The following is a 15,141-nucleotide window of genomic DNA, read 5'->3' on the forward strand; positions in this document are numbered from 1 at the left end:
GTGATTGCTTGTTTTGTGCACATACAGTAGTGTTTCTACTTTGCCAGGCAGGGCCGTTATGGTGCAGAAGTATCACTAGCCAGATCTTGATGCCCCAATTACAGTGATGTGTAAATGTCCCATAGGCCAAAATATATTTTAAAAGTATCAAAATCTATATATATAAAGGACGTATATATGTCTGTATGTATGTACGGTATGTATGCTCCGCGATCACTCAAAAACGCAACCGTCGATTTCAATGAAACTTGGTATACACATCCCTTGCTACCTGGGGTCTCAGTTCTCTAGGACGTACCATTCCTGAGATATTCCCAAAAAATGACCTGCATTAGCCAATACAAGCCTGCAAGTCTTTCTCTTCATATCCCAACTGCCATACACACGGTCACATGTCCCTTATCAGCCAATAGAGGCTCACAGGCCCTTAGCCACAGTTTTGCACCAGGTTTCCATAACAACCCAGCCATTTTTCTTCACTGCTGTAGATCAGCTTTAGGCTAGGGCTACACGATAACAATAAGTAGCACGACACATAGGGCACAACTACACTGCTACATGCCTCCTTTTGTGATGTCATGTCGCAGTCGCAGCAGGTCGCAGTGCAACATCATAGCCTATCATTATAAAAATTGTTGCATGACATTGGTATGACAAAATCATGTAGCCCTAGTCTTAAAGGGGCAGGGCGCTGTGGAAGTCACTGTTAAGGGGGCAGTGGCCACTATTAAAGGGACGGGCAATGTGGGGGTCACTGTTAAAAGGGGCAGGCCGCTGTGGAGGTCACTGTTAAGGGGTAGGGGCCACTATTAAAAGGGCAGCTGCTGTGGAGGTCAATGTTAAAGGGGTGTTCACTGTGAATGTTACTGTTAAGGGGGCAGGCCGCTGTGGAGGTCACTGTTAAAGGGGTGGGCACTGTGGAGGTCCCTGTTAATGGGGCAGGGCCCACTATTAAAGGGGCAGGCACTGTGGGGGTCACTGTTAAAAGGGGCAGGGTGCTGTGGAGGTCATTGTTAAGGGGTAGGAGCCACTATTAAAAGGGCAGCTGCTGTGGAGGTCAATGTTAAAGGGGCTTTCACTGTGGATGTTACTGTTAAGGGGGAAGGCCGCTGTGGAGGTCACTGTTAAAGTGGCAGGTGCTGTGGAGGTCACTGTTAAGGGGGCAGGGCCCACTATTAAAGGGGCAGCTGCTGTGGAGGTCACTGTTAAGTCATCAGGGTACTGTAAAGTCACTGTTAAAAGAGCGGGCTACTGTGGAGGTCACTGTTAAGGGAACGGGGTACTGTGGCAGTGATTGTTAAAGGGACGGGTGCTTTGGAGGTCTCTGTTATGGGGTCAGGGAACAGTGGAGGTCACAGATAAGGGGACAGTCCCCTATGGAGGTCAGTGTTAAGGGGCGGGGTGCTGTATAGGTCACTATTAAGGGGGCGTGCCGCTGCGGAGGTCAATGTCAAGGGAGTGGGGTGCCGTGAAACTCACTGTTAAAGGGGCGGGCTGCTATATAGGTCAAAGTTAAGGGGATGGGCTGCTGTGGAGGTTACATTTTAAGGAGACGGGCACTGTGGGGGGGTCAGGGTTAAGGGGTAAGGGACTGTGGAGTTTACTGTTAAAGGGGCGGTGTACTGTAAAGGTCACTGTTATGGGGGATACTGTATCTTTTTTAATGACACACACAAACATTAAATGAAATAGATGAAATATACCCGTGCGAAGCCAGGTCCTTCTGCTAGTATATAATAAAATACAAGTGAGGAAAAAAATAGAAAAACAGCCCACATCTGCCGAAGCTGTCATCATGGTCGCCCCTTTCAAAATTACCTCAACGGGGAAAACGATAGCATAAATTTGGTGGCTAGGACAAGAAGTAAAAATCATGCTTGGACCATTAAACAAATGCGTATGTCATTAAAGTTTTTTTTAGTAATGTGATCTTGATGGCCTGTCTCCCGGATAGGTCATAAGTATCAGATTGGTGATGGGTCTGACACCCCTACCAATCAGCTGGTCTACAGTAGCTCTGGCACCAGAACTCCACAGCTCCATCTATTGTGCCGTTGACAGGGGCGGGTAGCAATCACTTCAGTGGGGGCAGCTCCAATATAACCAGATCCATCCACTACACAATGTTGGAAAAGTTTTTGAAATTCATATAATCTTAAGGGTTAACAAAGTGATTTTTGTGAAGACTGTTGATGTGGGAAATAAAGCACAACCACAGAGAACATCTGGGTCAACAGTTTATAGAACATCCTGTCATATTCTATAGAATATATATAACATAACTGTATAACATGCTTATACAGTGGGAAAAATAAGTATTTGATACACTGGCGATTTTGCAAGTTTTCCCACCTACAAAGAATGGAAAGGACTGTAATTTTTATCGTAGGTCCACTGCAACTGTGAGAGACAGAATCTAAGAAAAATGCTTCACGGTTGGGACGGTGTTCTTGGAGTTGTACTCTTTTTTTCTTCCTCCAAAGACGGCGAGTGGAGTTGATACCAAAAATTTCTATTTTGGTCTCATGTGACCACATGACCTTCTTCCATGCCTCCTCTGGATCTTCCAGATGGTCATTGGCAACTTCAAATGGGCCTGGGCATGTGCTGGTGTGAGTAGGGGGACATTGCGTGATCTGCAGGATTTTAATCTATAATGGTGCAGTGTGCTATTATTCTTTGAGACTGTGGTACCAGCTCTCTTCAGGTCATTGACCAGGTCCTCCCATGTAGTTCTGGGCTGATTCCTGACCTTTCTCAGAAACATCCTTACCACACAAGGCAAGATGTTGCATGGAGGCCCAGACAGAGGAAGATTGACAGTCATCACGTGCTTCTTCCATTTTCTAATAATTGCGCCAACAGTTGCTGCCATCTCACCAAGCTGCAGGCCTATTGTCCTGTAGCCCATCTGTTATGCCTTTTCAGAAGTGTAAACTGTTATATTCACTTATTTTAGTCATGATAGATATTCATTGCCTTTAAGAGCAATGTTGGTTTATATTCACTATTTTGTATGAAGTTTTAATGTAGGCCGAGGTAGGTCCATGGGAAGATTTTTGTGTTGTTCAAAAGAACTAAATGTTATTGTAACAATTAATGATATATTTAAGCAGTTAAAATACACATCACACAGAAGTAAAGGCTTCACTATCTTTGTTATCTGAATATAAATTCCACAGTGTGAGAATTGTCTAGATGTTCTTCAAAATATGTATTCATGTATAGGGTTGAGCGAACCTGAACTGTAAAGTTCGGGTTCGTACCGAACTTTAGGATTTTTGGACCCCGGACCCGAACATTTCCGTAAAAGTTTGGGTTCGGGTTAGGTGTTCGGTGCTTTCTTGGCGCTTTTTGAAAGGCTGCAGGGCAGCCAATCAACAAGCGATTAACTGTCTGACCTTAGAAGCCATCACAGCCATGCCTACTAATGGCATGGCTGTGATTGGCCAGAGCAGCATGTGACCCAGGCTCTATATAAGCTGGAGTCACATAGCGCTGCACGTCACTCTGCTGTTACAAGTGTAGGGAGAGGATGCTGCTGGACTTGTGATTTCAGGGAGAGAATAGGAGAGAATCTAACTCAGCGATCTACATACAATTAGTTGTGTGGGTGCAGGGCACAATCGTTTTACCCTGCCCTGAGTTCATTGACCAAAAAAAAATAACTTTTATAATTCTGTTAGTTAGGTGGGCGGCGGCGGCCATTTTGAGCAAGCTCAGTGCACCAGCACTGCATCTGAGCTTTTGGGACATTGCAAATCACAATTTTTTTGTCAAACTACATCTTGATTAGTCAGTGTGCAATTTAAGCTAGAAATACACCCATCATTTTCTGGGGTTTGAAAAACACACTTTTTTTTCTTCAAAAAACAGTATTTTCCAGATCTGCAAGTGTTAAATTCAAGTTTAATATATACAGCTTTCATATTCTGTTACCAAAAAAACACTTTTTTGTCAATCTACAACATCTTGATTAGTCAGTGTGCAATTTAAGCTAGAAATACACCCATCATTTTCTGGGGTTTGAAAAACACACTTTTCTTTTCAAAAAACAGTATTTTCCAGATCTGCAAGTGTTAAAGCGAACCTTTCACCTGGATTTCACTTAATAAACTATCAAAAGTACCTTATAGATCATCCTCATTGTGTTAGCACACGGTCTTGTCCCGCTTTTCTGCCATGTATATGCATGGAAAAATCGCTTTATAAAGTACTCTTCTCCAGCTCCACAAGTCACGGTAGAAGTCAAGGGGGTAGCCCTTCCCTCACTCCAGGCTGTAACTCCCCTCCCATTACCCCGCCTCTATGCAGTCTAATTGACACCGGCTCAGTCGCCGGGACCGCGCTTGTACAAGCGGCGCATGCGCCGTCGGACTCAAGAGCGATCCTGTAACTGAATCGCGCATGCGCCGTCCCCGATGCCTGCCTGTCTTCTCTTCCTCACGCGGAATTCAACTACAGGATCGCGTTTGAGTCCGACGTCGCATGCGCCGCCTGTACAAGCGCGGTCCCGGCGACTGAGCCGGGTGTCAATTAGACTGCATAGAGGCGGGGTTAGGGCAGGGGAGTTACAGCCTGGAGTGAGGGAAGGGCTACCCCCTTGACTTCTACCGTGACTTGTGGAGCTGGAGAAGAGTACTTTATAAAGCGATTTTTCCATGCATATACATGACAGAAAAGCGGGACAAGACCGTGTGCTAACACAATGAGGATGATCTATAAGGTACTTTTGATAGTTTATTAAGTGAAATCCAGGTGAAAGGTTCGCTTTAAATTCAAGTTTAATATATACAGCTTTCATATTCTGTTACTAAAAAACACTTTTTTGGCAATCTACAACATCTGGATTAGTCAGTGTGCAATTTAAGCTAGAAATACACCCATCATTTTCTGGAGTTTGAAAAACACACTTTTGTTTTTTTTCCAAAAACAGTATTTTCCAGATCTGCAAGTGTTAAATTCAAGTTTAATATATACAGCTTTCATATTCTGTTACCAAAAAACACTTTTTTGGCAATCCACAATATCTGGATTAGTCAGTGTGCAATTTAAGCTAGAAATACACCCATCATTTTCTGGGGTTTGAAAAACACACTTTTCTTTTCAAAAAACAGTATTTTCCAGATCTGCAAGTGTTAAATTCAAGTTTAATATATACAGCTTTCATAATCTGTTACAAAAAAAACACTTTTTTGGCAATCTACAACATCTGGATTAGTCAGTGTGCAATTTAAGCTAGAAATACACCCATCATTTTCTGGGGTTTGAAAAACACACTTTTTTTCTTCAAAAAACAGTATTTTCCAGATCTGCAAGTGTTAAATTCAAGTTTAATATATACAGCTTTCATATTCTGTTACTAAAAAACACTTTTTTGGCAATCCTCAATATCTGGATTAGTCAGTGTGCAATTTAAGCTAGAATACACCCATCATTTTCTGGGGCTTAAAAAACATACTTTTTTGTCAAAAAACACTATTTTCAGGCCTTGCAGCATCAGCATGTGTGAAATTACAGGCTTATATACTGCTGTCAAATTCAGTTGTTAAACAAACACTCGTTTGGGCACACAAAATTTAGTTGATGCAGATGTCATTGTGAGATACACCCTTAATACATTTGGGTTATATTCAGATATTTTAAATACCGCCATTTGGTGCACCAATATTGAATTCAGGCCTACACTGGTTCAGGCCGTGTGAGATACACCCTCTACATACAGGGGTTTGAATCAGGCATTTGAAATACAGCCATTTGAAATACAGCCATTTTGGGCAAAAAATCATTTACTTCAGGCCTACACTGGTTCAGATCGTGTGAGATATCCCCTCTACATACAGGGTTTGAATCAGGCATTTGAAATACATCCATTTTGGGCAAAGAAATATTTACTTCAGGCCTACACTGGTTCAAGCCCTCTGAGATACTCCCTCTACATACAGGGGTTTGAATCAGGCATTTAAAATACAGCCATTTGAAATACAGCCATTTTGGGCAAAGAAATATTTACTTCAGGCCTACACTGGTTCTGACCGTGTGAGATACCCCCTGTCACGGATGGTGTTGCAGAAAGCTGAAACTTATAAATAAACATCCGACTGGCTTAATCCCAAACTAAGGAGCATATGGGTGAGCCCTATAAAACCCCTAGAGCTCTCCCTGACTGTTATGCCCATGCAAAGGTCTTTATGGTAGACAATTGCATGCCCACGTACCTTATACTATGTGACACCTGAAAACCCTATAATAGTGAGGGGACACGACCACCGGCTCCCTGCACTTAATACGGATGGAGTCAGGGTCACCTACAATCAAGTCAGCAAGGAAACACAAATAAAGGAAACAGACTTATCTGAGGAATCAGGAGAAGCAGTATCCAGCAGTGAACAACTCTTCCAGGAAGAAGTATAAACCGCAAAGTGAGGCAGTATGGGAGGGAATATAAAGGGAGACAATCAGTGCAAATAGGTGACAGCTGGGAGAAGGAAAGGAGATGACAAAGTGAAACCAAAACAAAGAACGTCATGCAAGAGGTAGCGAGGAACATCTAACAGACCTTCTCACAGAGCTGCCGGTGACAGTACCCCTCACTCTACGGGTGGACTCCGGACACTCAGAGCCCACCTTCTTAGGATGAGACCTATGGAAAGCCCTGATGAGATGAGTGGCCTTAATGTCCGCCACGGGGACCCACATCCTATCCTCAGGACCATAACCCTCCCAATGAACGAGGTACTGGAGACAACCGCGGATAATGCGAGAATCCACACTCCTAGAGACCTGAAATTCAAGATTACCATCAACAACAATCGGAGGAGGAGGCGGCAAAGAGGAGGGTACAGTGGGTTGGACATAAGGTTTTAATAGGGACCTGTGAAAAACATTTTGGATCTTCCAAGTCTGAGGAAGATCAAGACGGAAGGCAATGGGATTGATGACGGACAAGATCTTGTAAGGCCCAATAAACCTAGGACCCAACTGCCAGGAGGGAACCTTCAGTTTGATATTCTTTGTAGACAACCACACCAGATCCCCCACATTCAGGTCTGGACCAGGCACACGTCTCTTATCCGCCACACGCTTATATCTCTCACTCATCCTCTTCAGATTACCCTGAATCTTTTGCCAAATAAATGACAAAGACGAGGAAAATCTCTCCTCATCAGGTAAACCAGAAGACCCCTCTCCAGAGAATGTCTCAAACTGCGGATGAAACCCATATGCACCAAAAAATGGTGACTTATCAGAGGACTCCTGGTGACGGTTATTTAAAGCAAACTCAGCAAGGGACAAAAAAGAACACCAATCCTCCTGATTCTCCGCCACACAAAACAGTGCAGATATGTCTCCAGATTCTGATTGACGCGTTCTGTCTGACCATTCGACTGCGGGTGAAAAGCAGAAGAGAACGACAATTGAACCCCCAAGCGAGAACAGAAGGCCTTCCAGAATCTGGAAACAAATTGCGTGCCCCTATCAGAAACGATGTCTGAAGGAATGCCATGCAATTTAACAATGTGATCAACAAACGCTTGCGCCAGCGTCTTAGCATTGGGTAACCCAGGAAAGGGAATGAAATGCGCCATTTTGCTAAAACGGTCCACTACTACCAGAATCACAGTCTTCCCCGAGCAACGAGGCAGGTCCGTAATGAAGTCCATGGACAGATGCGTCCAAGGACGGGAAGGAATGGGTAACGGGAGGAGAGAACCCGATGGCCGTGAATGAGGGACCTTGGCACGAGCGCAGGTCTCGCAGGCTGCCACAAAACCCTCAACCGTCTTACGAAGAGCCAGCCACCAGAATCTCCGAGAAATGAGATCCAGCTAAACTGGAAAAATTTGTGTTTGCGGCTCTGGAGATTCAATTTCTTGGTTTTCTTCTCTCCGCTTCTGGTTTTTGCATGGACCCTGAGAAGGTCAGCTCTGTGCTTGATTGCTAGCTTCCTGAGAATCAGAAGGCGCTGATGCAGTTTTTGGATTTTGCCAATTATTACAGAAAGTTCATTTTGAATTATTCCTCTGTTGTTAAGCCACTCACTGATATGACTAAAAAGGGGGTAGATTTTTCTTCATGGTCGGTAGATGCGCTTAAAGCCTTTTCTAGTATCAAAGAGAGTTTTGCTTCCACTCCCATTTTGGTACAACCTGATGTCTCTACCTTTTATTGTTGAGGTGGACGCTTCTGAGGTGGGTGTGGGTGCGGTCTAATCTCAGGATCCCTCTCCTGCCAAATGGCGACCGTGTGCCTTTTTCTCAAGGAAACTCTCCTCTGCAGAGAGAAATTACGATGTGGGAGATAGGGAGTTGTTGGCCATCAAATTAGCTTTTGAGGAATGGCGCCATTGGTTAGAGGGAGCCAGACACCCTATTACCGTGTTTACAGACCATAAGAATCTGGCCTACTTGGAATCGGCCAAGCGTCTGAACCCGAGACAGGCCAGATGGTCTTTGTTCTTTTCTAGATTTAATTTTGTTGTTACATTCCGCCCTGGGGTTAAAAATGTGAAGGCGGATGCCCTGTCACGTTGTTTTCCGGGAGGGGGAAATTTTAAGACCCGGGTCCCATTTTGGCTGAAGGGGTGGTCGTCTCTTTATCCTGATTTGGAGGCAGAGGTTCAGGCAGCCCAGGCAGAGGCTCCTGATCTTTGTCCCCCTGGGAGGTTGTTTGTGCCTCTCGCTTTACGACACAAGGTTTTTAAGGAGCACCACGATACTGTTTGAGACATTCTCTGGAGAGGGGTCTTCTGGTTTACCTGATGAGGAGAGATTTTCCTCGTCTTTGTCATTTATTTGGCAAAAGATTCAGGGTAATCTGAAGAGGATGAGTGAGAGATTTTTCAATCTTTCCGAAAGACCATGGCAAAATTGACTTCGGAGTGCAGCATCATTCCAACCAGTATCAGCTGCCCATCTCCGAAATTCTGAACAATATATCTCTGCGGACTGTTAACCCTGGCATAAAAGACGCAGTTTAGATTCAGTCAGAGCAATACGATCCGGGTCATCATATATCTGCCCCAGGGCTACAAAAAATTCATCCACCGATCGGAGGGGCCGTGCCCCGACCGGCAGCAAAAAGGCCCAAGACTGAGCGTTATCCCTGAGCAGCGAGATGATGATCCCCACCCTCTGCTCCTCATCACCAGAGGAATGGGGAAGTAGGCGAAAATGGAGTTTGCAAGCCTCTCTAAAGCGAACTAAATTCTCACTACCCCCGGAGAACGTATCCGGAAGCGAGATCTTAGGCTCGGAACAAACTCCATGAATGCCAGCAGAACCGGTCACCTGAAACTGAGACACAGTTTTACGGAGATCTGCTACCTCCAGCGAAAGACCTTGCATGCGGTCCATCAAGGCTGAAACCGGATCCATGCTTAAGATGGTTATGGCGGTTTATTATGTCACGGATGGTGTTGCAGAAAGCTGGGACTTATAAATAAACATCCGACTGGCTTGATCCCAAACTAAGGAGCATATGGCTGAGCCCTATAAAACCCCTAGAGCTCTCCCTGACTGCTATGCCCATGCAAAGGTCTTTATGGTAGACAATTGCATGCCCACGTACCTTATACTATGTGACAACTGAAAACCCTATAATAGTGAGGGGACACGACCACCGGCTCCCTGCACTTAATACGGATGGAGTCAGGGTCACCTACAATCAAGCAAGCAAAGAAACACAAATAAAGGAAACAGACTTATCTGAGGAATCAGGAGAAGCAGCATCCAGCAGTGAACAACTCATCCAGGAAGAAGTATAAACCGCAAAGTGAGGCAGTATGGGAGGGAATATAAAGGGAGACAATTAGTGTAAATAGGTGACAGCTGGGAGAAGGAAAGGAGATGACAAAGTGAAACCAAAACAAAGAACGTCATGCAAGAGGTAGCGAAGAACGTCTAACAGACCTTCTCACAGAGCTGGTGGTGACAACTGTATGGTGAGCCAAAATCAGGAGCCAATCCTACTCTCAGATGAGGTATCATGAAAAGATCTTCACCTGTTCTGTGTATTTGGTCCGTAACTGACCAAATAAGTGAATTGTGAACTGAGCCTAAGAGTGACGCCTGTCACCTGCTTGTCATACTGACGCACAGTAAGGCCTCTTTCACACGGGCGTCATGTTTTTTGCCCGGATAAGATGCGGGTGTGTTGCGGGAAAATGCGCAATTTTTCAGCGCGACTGCAAAACATTGTAATGCGTTTTGCACGCGCGTGAGAAAAATCGGCATGTTTGGGTTAGGTGTTCTGTAGATTGTATTATTTTCTCTTATAACATGGTTATAAGGGAAAATAATAGCATTCATAATACAGAATGCATAGTACAATAAGGCTGGAGGGGTTAAAAAAAAAATTAAAAAAAATTTAACTCACCTTAATCCACTTGATCGTGCAGCCCAGCTTCTCTTCTGTCTTCTTCTTTGCTGTGCACAGGAATAGGACCTTTGATGACGTCACTGTGCTCATCACATGGTCCAATCATATGGTTCATCACCATGGTGAGGGACCATGTGATTGGATCATGTGATGTGACGTCACCACAGGTCCTTAGCCAGCAGCTCAACATTACAGAAGCAGACAGAGATCCGCAACTACGCGATCAAGTGGACTCGGTGAGTTAATTTTTTTTATTTTTAACCCCTCCATCACTATTTTACTTTGCATTCTGTATTCAGAATGCTATTATTTTCCCTTATAACCATGTTATAAGGGAAAATAATACAGATCGGGTCCCCAGCCCGATCGTCACCTAGCAACCATGCGTGAAAATCGCACCGCATCCGCACTTGCTTGCGGATGCTTGCGATTTTCACGCGGCCCCATTCACTTCTATGAAAAACTTCTGTGAAAAACGCAGAATATAGAGCTTGCTGCGATTTTCACGCAATGCACAAGTGATGCGTGAAAATCACCGCTCGTGTGCACAGCCCCATAGAAATGAATGGGTCAGGATTCAGTGCGGGTGCAATGCGTTCAACTCACGCATTGCACCCGCGCGGAATACTCGCCCGTGTGAAAGGGGCCTAAGGCTCCATTCACACGTCCGCAAAATGGGTCCGCATCCTTTCCGCAATTTTGCGGAATGGGTGCGGACCCATTCATTCTCTATGGGGACGGAATGGATGCGGACAGCACACAGTGTGCTGTCTGCAGCCGCAATTGCGGAGCGCGGCCCCGATTTTGGGTCCGCAGCTCCGCAAAAAGATAGAGCATGTCCTATTCTTGTCCGCAGCTTGCGGACAAGAATAGGCATTTCTATGGGGGTGCCGGGCTGGTGTGTTGCGGACCCGCAATTTGCGGGTCCGCAACACACCACGGACGTGTGAATGCAGCCTAACTGTTTCACTACCAGAAAGGACTAGCTATGCATGTTGCTGCAATGCACAATGATGCACACTGAGATACACTCTCCCTGCAGGCCAGAATATAGCTGATTTAATAGGCTTTGTGACTAACTAATTTGGAACTAAGCAATTTTTGGGGAAAAATTTGGTGAAGCATCTAAATCAAATTTTGAAAGCTTTGCTCATCTCTAACAAGCATAATCATCTAGCTTATTCTTATCCACAACTCCCTTTTAACCCCTTAAGGACCAGACCATTTTTAGCCAATTTGACATGTTTCACTTTATAATGACTGGTATGTCAACAGGCACATTATATTTGGGATCACACAGAGAGAGTTGGGTATATTTCTAATTTAATATCACACAAATTAATAATAATAACACAATCCCTCCCAAACAATCAAGTTAAAATACCTTATAAAAGCATACAAAAAATACCATCAAACGTTATATGATGTAAACCGTACATAGGTTAGCTGAGGGTTAGACTCATGTGTAAACTAGTAAGTAGTAGAATCTTGGTAACTCATAGGACCCATCCACAACAGTTGTTTGTGCATATACATTAATTGTTTAGGATTAAAAATAGTTCTGCCCTCATATGGTTCCACTGTCTGTATGTGGTTTCAAGAATCAATTATTTCAATTGAAGGACTTGTAATGTCTGGAACTTTGATGTCTCTCAGTTCAATATTAAGTGCCGTCACATAGGTTGTACGTTGCTATAATACAGTCCTGATCAAAAGTTTAAGACCACTTGAAAAATGGCAAAAAAATCATATTTAGCATGGCTGGATCTTAACAAGGTTCCAAGTAGAGCTTTAACATGCAACAAGAAGAAATGGGAGTGAGACAAAACATTTTTTGAGCATTCAATTTAATGAAAACAACTAATAAACTGAAACAGGCTGTTTTTCAGCTGATCAAAAGTTTTGGACCACACCTCCAAAAAAAAACTAAACCCCCCCAAAACAGAAATCCAACTTTCAAACATGAACTCAGTAATGAGTAGCTCCGCCGTTATTGTTTATCACTTTAAAAATTTGTTTCGGCATGATTGATGCAAGCTTTCCATGAGATGAATGGGAACATTTCTCCAAGTGGTGAAGACGGCCGCACGAAGGCCATCTACTGTCTGGAACTGTTGTCCAATTTTGTAAACTTCCCTTGCCATCCATCCCCAAAGGTTCTCAATTGGATTTAGATCAGGAAAACACGCAGGATGGGCCAGAAAAGTGATGTTATTCTCCTGGAAGAAGTCCCTTGTCCTGCAGGCATTGTGTACTGTAGCGTTGTCCTGTTGAAAAACCCAGTCGTTACCACACAGACGAGGGCCCTCAGTCATGAGGAATGCTCTCTGCAACATCTGGACATAGCCAGCGGCCGTTTGACGCCCCTGCACTTCCTGAAGCTCCATTGTTCCACTGAACGAAAAAGCACCCCAGACCATAGAAAACATCTCAGGTGGGATCTGCTTGTCATGCCAGTAATGTTGGAAACCATCAGGACCACCAAGGTTACATTTTTTCTCATCAGAGAATAAAACTTTCTTCCACCTTTGAATGTCCCGTGTTTGGTGCTCTCTTGCAAAGTCCAAACCAGCAGTTCTGTGGCATTCAAGGAGACAAGGTCTTTGAAGAGGTTTTTTGTTTTTGAAGCCCTTCAATCTCAGTTGCCATCTGATGGTTATGGGGCTGCAGTCAGCACCAGTAAGGGCCTTAATTTGGGTTGAGGATCGAGTGTCTTGACGGACAGCCAATTGGATCCTCCGGCTCAGTGCTGATAATTTTTTTTTGGGTCTTCCACTTGACTTTTTTGTTCCATAACCCTCAGGATCATTTAAGAAATTCCAAATGACTGTCTTACTGCGTCCCACCTCAGCAGCGATGGCGCGCTGAGAGAGACCCTGCTTATGCAGTTCAACAACCCATCCACGTTCAAAAAGGGAGAGTTTTTTTGCCTTTGCCATCACAACATGTGACTACCTGACAGAAAATGACAATAAATCCACATCTTTGCACAGATTTGGACTTTTAAAGGCATGTGGTCCTAAAATTTGGATTAGCTGAAAAACAGCCTGCTTCAGTTTAATCATTTTAAATTAATTAATTGAATGCTCAAAAAATGTTTTGTCTCACTCTCATTTCTTCTTGTTGCATGTTGAAGCTCTACTTGGAACCTTGTTAAGATCCAACAATGTAAAATATGATTTTTTGCCATTTTTCAAGTGGTCTTAAACTTTTGATCAGGACTGTATATTGCTCTCATACAATATTCCAGTGTGGTTTTGAATATAGGGCAATTAAATCAGATACTTGTAGTGCGTGGTGTACCACGAATTACTTTTTAAAATCCTGCATTCATGGTTGTGCAGGATGGGAAAATATATCATTGCATATCAAATGTCCCATTCATGATATATGTTTGCTTTGTTACAGTAGCGAACCAATATTAACCAGTGCTGTCTGTGGCGTCCCACTGTGCACGAGTGTATTGGCCGCTGTTACCTTTCCCGGCGTGGTAATCTAAACTTGGCGTCCCACGTGTTCTGTGTATTCAGGTGCGTGCACGGGCAAGACACGGATCAGGCAAGGGTCGGAACAGTCAGATATTCAGAAGTTCTGGAAGCACTTCCACATAGAAATTATCTGGTACAGTTCATCTCGGGCTGGGGTATGCGGGTGCTTTGTTGATTATACCAAACACGTTTCGAAGTCCAATCCTGACTTCTTCATCAATGTGTCACTTTATGTGGCAATAAATTTAAAACGCTTTTACTTATCCAGGCTATTCTGAGATAGTTTTCTCGTCACATATTGTACTTCATGACAGTGGTAAAATTGAGTCAAAAAATGTCAAAGGCTTAGTTTGCAACCAAATCTTGAAATTTTTCAGAAAATTTCCAAAACCTACTTTTTAAGGACCAGTTCAGGTCTGAAGTCACTTTGTGAGGCTTACATAATAGAAACCACCCAAAAATGACCGCATTTTAGAAACTACACCCCTCATGGTATTTAAAGGGCTTCTGTCACCCCCAAAACCCTTTTTTTTTTTTGGGCTTGTTAAAATCGTTATTTAACGACTATTCCCTATATAGGGATCTTACCTTTGTCTGTGGCTTCTTTTCCTTAAAAATCGATCTTTTAAAATATGCTAATCACTTCACTACCAGCAAGTAGGGCGTCTACTTGCTGGTAGCCGCCGCAAAAAAATGCCCCCTCCTCTTGTTGATTGACAGGGCCAGCGAGTGCTCTCCTCACCGAAAGAGAAGACGTCATCGGCGAAGGCACACTGAGGGAGTGCTGAGGAGGTGAGCCTCCTTCTCTCAGAGCGCCTGCGCCGAATGAAGACAGGCGCGGGATTTGAAATGCTGACAGGGCCAGCCAGAGGAGGAGAGCACTCGCTGGGCCTGTCAATCAACAAGAGGAGGGGGCGGTTTTTTGCGGCCGTTACCAGCAAGTAGACGCCCTACTTGCTGGTAGTGAAGTGATTAGCATATTTTAAAAGATCGATTTTTAAGGAAAAGAAGCCACAGACAAAGGTAAGATCCCTATATAGGGAATAGTCGTTAAATAACAATTTTAACAAGCCCCCCCAAAAAAATGGGTTTTGGGGGTGACAGAAGCCCTTTAAAACTGATTTTACAAACTTTGTTAACCCTTTAGGTGTACCACAAGAATTGCAGGAAATTAAATTCAGAATTTCAAATTTTTGGCAGATTTTCCATTTTAATCCATTTTTTCCAGTAACAAAGTAAGGTTAACACCCAAACAAATTCAATATTTATTGCC

General features: G+C 43.8%; 1 protein-coding gene across 1 annotated transcript in view; it reads right to left on the bottom strand.

Annotated features, from left to right (window-relative positions):
- The window catches only part of LOC121003516 (zinc finger protein 208-like), a 2,651,670-nt gene that overhangs the window by 550,491 nt on the left and 2,086,038 nt on the right, over positions 1-15,141 (bottom strand). The window lies entirely within an intron of this gene.

Source organism: Bufo bufo, chromosome 6 (genome assembly GCF_905171765.1).
Source record: "Bufo bufo chromosome 6, aBufBuf1.1, whole genome shotgun sequence".
Lineage (NCBI taxonomy): Eukaryota > Metazoa > Chordata > Amphibia > Anura > Bufonidae > Bufo > Bufo bufo.